The 5946-nt window shown below is 48.9% G+C and overlaps 1 non-coding gene across 1 annotated transcript; it reads right to left on the reverse strand.

The window, feature by feature from the left end:
- Positions 1-3327: 3327 nt before the first annotated feature.
- Positions 3328-3399, reverse strand: TRNAA-UGC (transfer RNA alanine (anticodon UGC)). The gene has a single exon. It is a non-coding gene; the product is annotated as a tRNA-Ala (tRNA).
- Positions 3400-5946: the final 2547 nt, after the last annotated feature.

Genomic DNA, 5946 nt, shown 5'->3' on the forward strand with positions numbered 1-5946 from the left:
GTCACCTTAACTCTGATGTTTCCTAACGTTTACAGGCCTGGTCTCCAGGGTGTTCTTTGTGCTTACAGATTGATTCTGGGGAGAGATGTAATGATTTAGTTCAGAGTGGGAGCCGTGTTAGTCTGTATCAGCAAAAAACAAAAGAAAACGAGGAGTACTTGTGGCACCTTAGAGACTAACAAATGTATTTGGGCATAAGTTTTCGTGGGCTAAAACCCACTTCATCGGATGCATCCACTGGAAAATACAGTCGGAAGATATATATACACAGAGAACGTGAAAAAATGGGGGTTGCCATACCAACTCTAACAGACAAATCAATTAAGGTGGGCTATTCTCAGCAGGAGGAAAAAAACCTTTTGTAGTGAAAATCAGGATGGCCCATTTCAAAGAGTTGAGAGGAAGATGTGAGTAACAGTAGTGGGGAACTTAGCATGGGGAAATAGTTTTTACTTTGTGTAATAACCCACCCACTCCCAATCTTTATTCAAGCCTAATTTAACAGTGTCCAGTTTGCAAATTAATTCCAATTCTGCAGTTTCTGGCTGGAGTCTGTTTTTGAAGTATTTTTATTGGAGAATTGCGAATTTTAGATCTGAAATTGAGTGACCAGGGAGGTTGAAGCGTTCTCCGACTGGTTTATGAATGTTATAATTCTTGACGTCTGATTTGTGTCCATTTATTCTTTTGCATAGAGATTATCCGGTTTGGCCAATGTACATGGCAGAGGGGCATTGCTGGCAAATGATGGCAAACATCACATTGGTAGACGTGCAGGAGAATGAGCCCATGATGGTGTGGCTGATGTGATTAGGTCCTAGGATGGTGTGCCTAGAATCATAGAATCATAGATGCATAGAATATCAGGGTTGGAAGGGACCTCAGGAGGTCATCTAGTCCAACCTGTTACCGGCACCCAGTGCCAAGAGGCTAAACAACAGCTGAGGTTGGTTCGCTACCCGGTGTGCTACACCCAATAATCACAACGGGGTGGAGAAGCAGAAAAGTTTATTTGCAGCTGCAAAAAGGTACAGGGAGAATAAGATCTCATATTCTGCACCCACAGCAGGAAGTTACACAGTCTTTTATACATCCTTTTTCCCAGCATACCTATCCAATAGCAAGCTGCCCTAAGTATCCATGTAGCCAGCCAATCCAGTTCCCAGCTAGTTCCCTTGTTCTCTGTATCATTTGTTAACCTATACATAAAGCTGCTTTATTCAGCATTGTTCTTCCATATCTGCCCTGTTCGTCCTTGTTTAGTTTCAGGCAGTCTGACTCTGCAACATATTGTTGCAGATCCTCAGCATAACTGCTGCGAGTGCCTCCAGGCGGGGGGGGGGGGCAAGGACACCTGGGCCTAGTGCGAGGGGGCTTCATTGACACTCGTGGTCTTCCATCCCCTCGAGTTACCTAGTGGCCATGCCCCAGTGTCCCCAACAACTCCCCTGCTCAAAGCAGGACCAATCCCCAACTAAATCATCCCAGCCAGGGCTTTGTCAAGCCTGACCTTAAAAACTTCTAAGGAAGGAGATTCCACCACCTCCCTAGGTAACGCATTCCAGTGTTTCACCACCCTCCTAGTGAAAAAGTTTTTCCTAATATCCAACCTAAACCTCCCCCACTGCAATATGAGACCATTACTCCTTGTTCTGTCATCAGCTACCACTGAGAACAGTCTAGATCCATCCTCTTTGGAACCACCTTTCAGGTAGTTGAAAGCAGCTATCAAATCCCCCTCAGTCTTCTCTTCTGCAGACTAAAGAATCCCAGTTCCCTCAGCCTCTCCTCATAAGTCATGTGTTCCAGTCCCCTAATCATTTTTGTTGCCCTCTGCTGGACTCTTTCCAATTTTTCCACCTCCTTCTTGTAGTGTGGGGCCCCAAACTGGACACAGTACTCCAGATCTCCAGAATAGATATGTGGACAGAGTTGGCAATGGGTTTGTTGGAAGGATCGGTTCGTGGGTTAGTGTTTTTGTTGTGTGATTGCTGGTGAGTATTTGCTTCAGGTTGGGGGGCTGTCGGTAAGCGAGGACTAGCCTGTCTCCCAAGATCTGTGAGAGTGAGGGATCATCCTTCAGAATAGGTTGCAGATCCTTGATTCTGCGCTGGAGAGGTTTCAGTTGGGGGCTGAAGGTGACGGCTGGTGGCGTTCTGTTCCTTTCTTTGTTGGGCCTGTCCTGCAGTAGGTGACTTCTGGGTATTCTTCCCTTCAGCAGGTAGTTTTAAGATCGCTTGATAGAGATCCTGTAGGTGTTTGTCTCTGTCCGAGGGGTTGGAGCAAATGTGGTTGTACCGTAGAGCTCGGCTGTAGACAAGGGATCGTGTGGTGTGGTCTGGATGAAAGCTGGAGGCTCACCACACGATCCCTTGTCTACAGCCAAGCTCTACGATACAACCGCATTTGCTCCAACCCCTCAGACACAGACAAACACCTACAGGATCTCTATCAAGCATTCTTACAACTACAATACCCACCTGCTGAAGTGAAGAAACAGATTGACAGAGCCAGAAGAGTTCCCAGAAGTCACCTACTACAGGACAGGCCCAACAAAGAAAATAACAGAACGCCACTAGCCGTCACCTTCAGCACCCAACTAAAACCTCTCCCATGCATCATCAAGGATCTACAACCTATCCTGAACGACGGCCCATCACTCTCACAGATCTTGCGAGACAGGCCAGCCCTTGCTTACAGACAGCCCCCCAACCTGAAGCAAATACTCACCAGCAACCACACACCACACAACAGAACCACTAACCCAGGAACCTATCCTTGCAACAAAGCCCGTTGCCAACTGTGCCCACATATCTGTTCAGGGGACACCATCATAGAGCCTAATCACATCAGCCACACTATCAGAGGCTCGTTCACCTGCACATCTACCGATGTGATATATGCCATCATGTGCCAGCAATGTCCCATCTGTCATTGACTCCAGCCTGTTTTCTATCCATCGTCAGCACCATCCCAAGCCAGCTGCACCCGCCTCAAAAAGACAGTGTCCCCTGATGGGTGTAAATCACTGAGCTCTCTCCTCTCTGAGCACTGACTGCCCCTCCGTCTCCTTGCCCCTCAGTCTGGGCAGACGGGACCTTTCCCTCCAGGGCTGGAGGATTCCCCCTTCTCATCCGCTACTGTCCCAAGCCGCCCCTTGGGTGGGAATCTTAAATGTACCAAGGTGACTTAGGAGCAGAAACCCCCACAGACCTTCCGTGCAATGGGCACCTGACCCGCACTGAGCAGGACTGAAACTCCTGCAGGGAGACTGCTGGGCCACATCCCCTCTGGGCCTGAGCAAAGCAGCAGGGTGAAAAGAGAACTTGGAGATGCTGGGGATTGAACCCAGGGCCTCATACATGCAAAGCATGCGCTCTACCACTGAGCTACATCCCCAGATGGAGCCCCCATTTGGGATGGGTTACGCTCAGAGCCCTCCTGTTTCCAGAGCCTCCAGGGGCCTAACGGCAGCATGGGGGACACATTCCCTGCTCTGAGGGCCAAACCCTCTGTCCTGGAGGTTGCTGGTTCTCAGGGGTCACTTTGCAGCAGGGCCAGTTTCTCTATGTGGTGGAGAGAGAGGGCCTGCCCTGGACTCTGGGTGCAGAGATACACTCAGCCCTCTCCCCTGCATTGACTGGCTGGAGCTGCCAGCCCCTGCTGAAAGGTAACGGCGCTGGGGGGTGCTGTGAGTCGCTCAACACCTCACCCCGGTGGAAGAAGTTGCGGGGGGGGGCTTTTCTCGGATCTGCTATTTCCACCTGCCTGTAAAGTCCAGCTTTCCCCAGCACATTCACTGCAGTGCACTCGGGTCACTGTTTCCATGGCTGACAGCAAAGAATCGCTCCCAGTTTCCCTTCTATCTGCAGCACGATTAGCCTGTGTCGGTGGTTAATGAGGTGGAACTAGTTGTCGGTGGTTATTCATTCCCCACCTGGACAATTCACACAGTCCCTTTCCTGCTCAAATCCCCAGCACCTCAGTGATCCCGGTAGCAGGGATTAGGTTTTCCCTGAGGCCCTGAGATTCTCAGGGTCCTTTTTTCCCTCCACCTGGAGTGAACTCAGCTTTTTCCCCATCCCAGACATTCCATGAAATAACAACAGCAGCATAAAGAAAGCGGGGAGGGAACATCTCCCGGCCAGGGCTGGAGGTGCCCAGGGCCCCCTGCTTCTCCATTGTTTCCATCGCAGAAGAGGAAGGTTCCTTGGAATTTGACACCCTACTTTGCACAAGGGACAGAGAAAGATCTTGATGTTCCTGCATCTGCACAAAGAAAATTGTCCTTCTGTGTGAAAGAGAGGCAGGAAAAGGCTGTTTCTACCCAAATGATCAACGAAACCAGAAAGTGACGCTGTGCAATTAACGATCTGGTACTACACTAACTCTGCGGTTACTTAGATGCAGCCACAACCGGCTCTGTGGTTGGTAACCTTACAGAGACGCTGCGGGTGATCATGAACTCGAAGCACGTTCCCTTTAAACAGCTGCCATTGGAATGTAACACAGACTAGTCCATTCCTCCCAAGGGGATGGGGTTCTTGTTCTTCTACACATTGTAGCCCATGGAGACCAAGGATCTGCAAATGTGCCTTCATGTGTCTTTGTTTCATTGATGAAAACATAAACTAGACACTCAGAGGATTGGAACTGATTTCAGATGAGGGACCTGTTTGCTAGGTTTCTATGGATTTGCACAGGAAAACACTGAGTGTTTCCATTCATTCCTATTCAGTGGAGCTCCCGAACATAATGGAAATGGATATGTGCTTATTTTTGTTAAGGGAACAGGCTTGTAAGGGGGCACTTGGATTTGAACCAAGGACTACTTAAACTGCAATCAAACACTCAACCACTGAGCTACACCCCCCATGGCATTAGCATAGGCAAGTCAGTGATCTTAAGGATTTTGAAGGACAGACCCTGCTCAGAGAGCTCCTTTTCCATTCCCAGACCACGGGTGGTTTTAAAAATGGGGTTTGATTAAACTTTATCTATACATGTAGACCCCACAGCTTGCCCACCCACCGACACAGCTTCTCCCACTGACATAGCTATCATCTCTCGGGGAGGTGGATTAACTACACGGACGGGACAGCTCTCTCCCATCCCCTTAGAGCATCTTCATTAGTTATGAATAAGTAGGAAATAACCGACTGAATGGACAGCAACCAATTTATCAAATATTGCTGAGCCTGCATTCAATATGGGTAACTGGTCATATTGGGCTGCATTAGGAGGAGCATTGCCAGCAGATTGAGGGAAGTGATTATTCCCCTCTATTCGGCACTGATGAGGCCACATCTGGAGCATTGCGCCCAGTTTTCAGAGCCCCCTCCCACTACAGAAACAAATTGGAGAGAGTCCAGGGGAGGGCAACAAAAATGATTAGGGGACTGGAACACATGACTTACGAGGAGAGGCTGAGGGAACTGGGATTATTTCGTCTGCAGAAGAGAAGAGTGAGAAGGATTTGATAGCTGCTTTCAACTTCCTGAAAGGGGGTTCCAAAGAGGATGGATCTAGCCTGTTCTCAGGGGTACCAGATGACAGAAAAAGGAGTAATGGTCTCAAGATGCAGTGGGAGAGGTCTAGGTTGGATATTAGGAAACACTATTTCCCTAGGAGGGTGGTGAAGACTGGAAAGGGTTACCTAGGGAGATGAGGAATCTCTTTCCTTAGAGGTTTCTATGGCCTGGCTTGACAAAGCCCTGGCTGGGATGATTTAGTTGGGGTTGGTCCTGCTTTGAGCAGGGGGTTGGACTGTATACCTCCTGAGGTCCCTTCCAACCCTGATCGAGGGTTAGAATAATATTTCCCAACCAACCATCAGTTGAGCTAAGCGCAAATCAAGAAGGGTTTCTTCAGGTATGCTGGCAATAAGAAGAAAGCCAAGGAAAGTGTGGGCCCCTTACTAAATGAGGTAGGCAACCTGGTGACAGA

The sequence above is a fragment of the Caretta caretta genome, chromosome 28 (assembly GCF_965140235.1).
Source record: "Caretta caretta isolate rCarCar2 chromosome 28, rCarCar1.hap1, whole genome shotgun sequence".
NCBI lineage: Eukaryota > Metazoa > Chordata > Testudines > Cheloniidae > Caretta > Caretta caretta.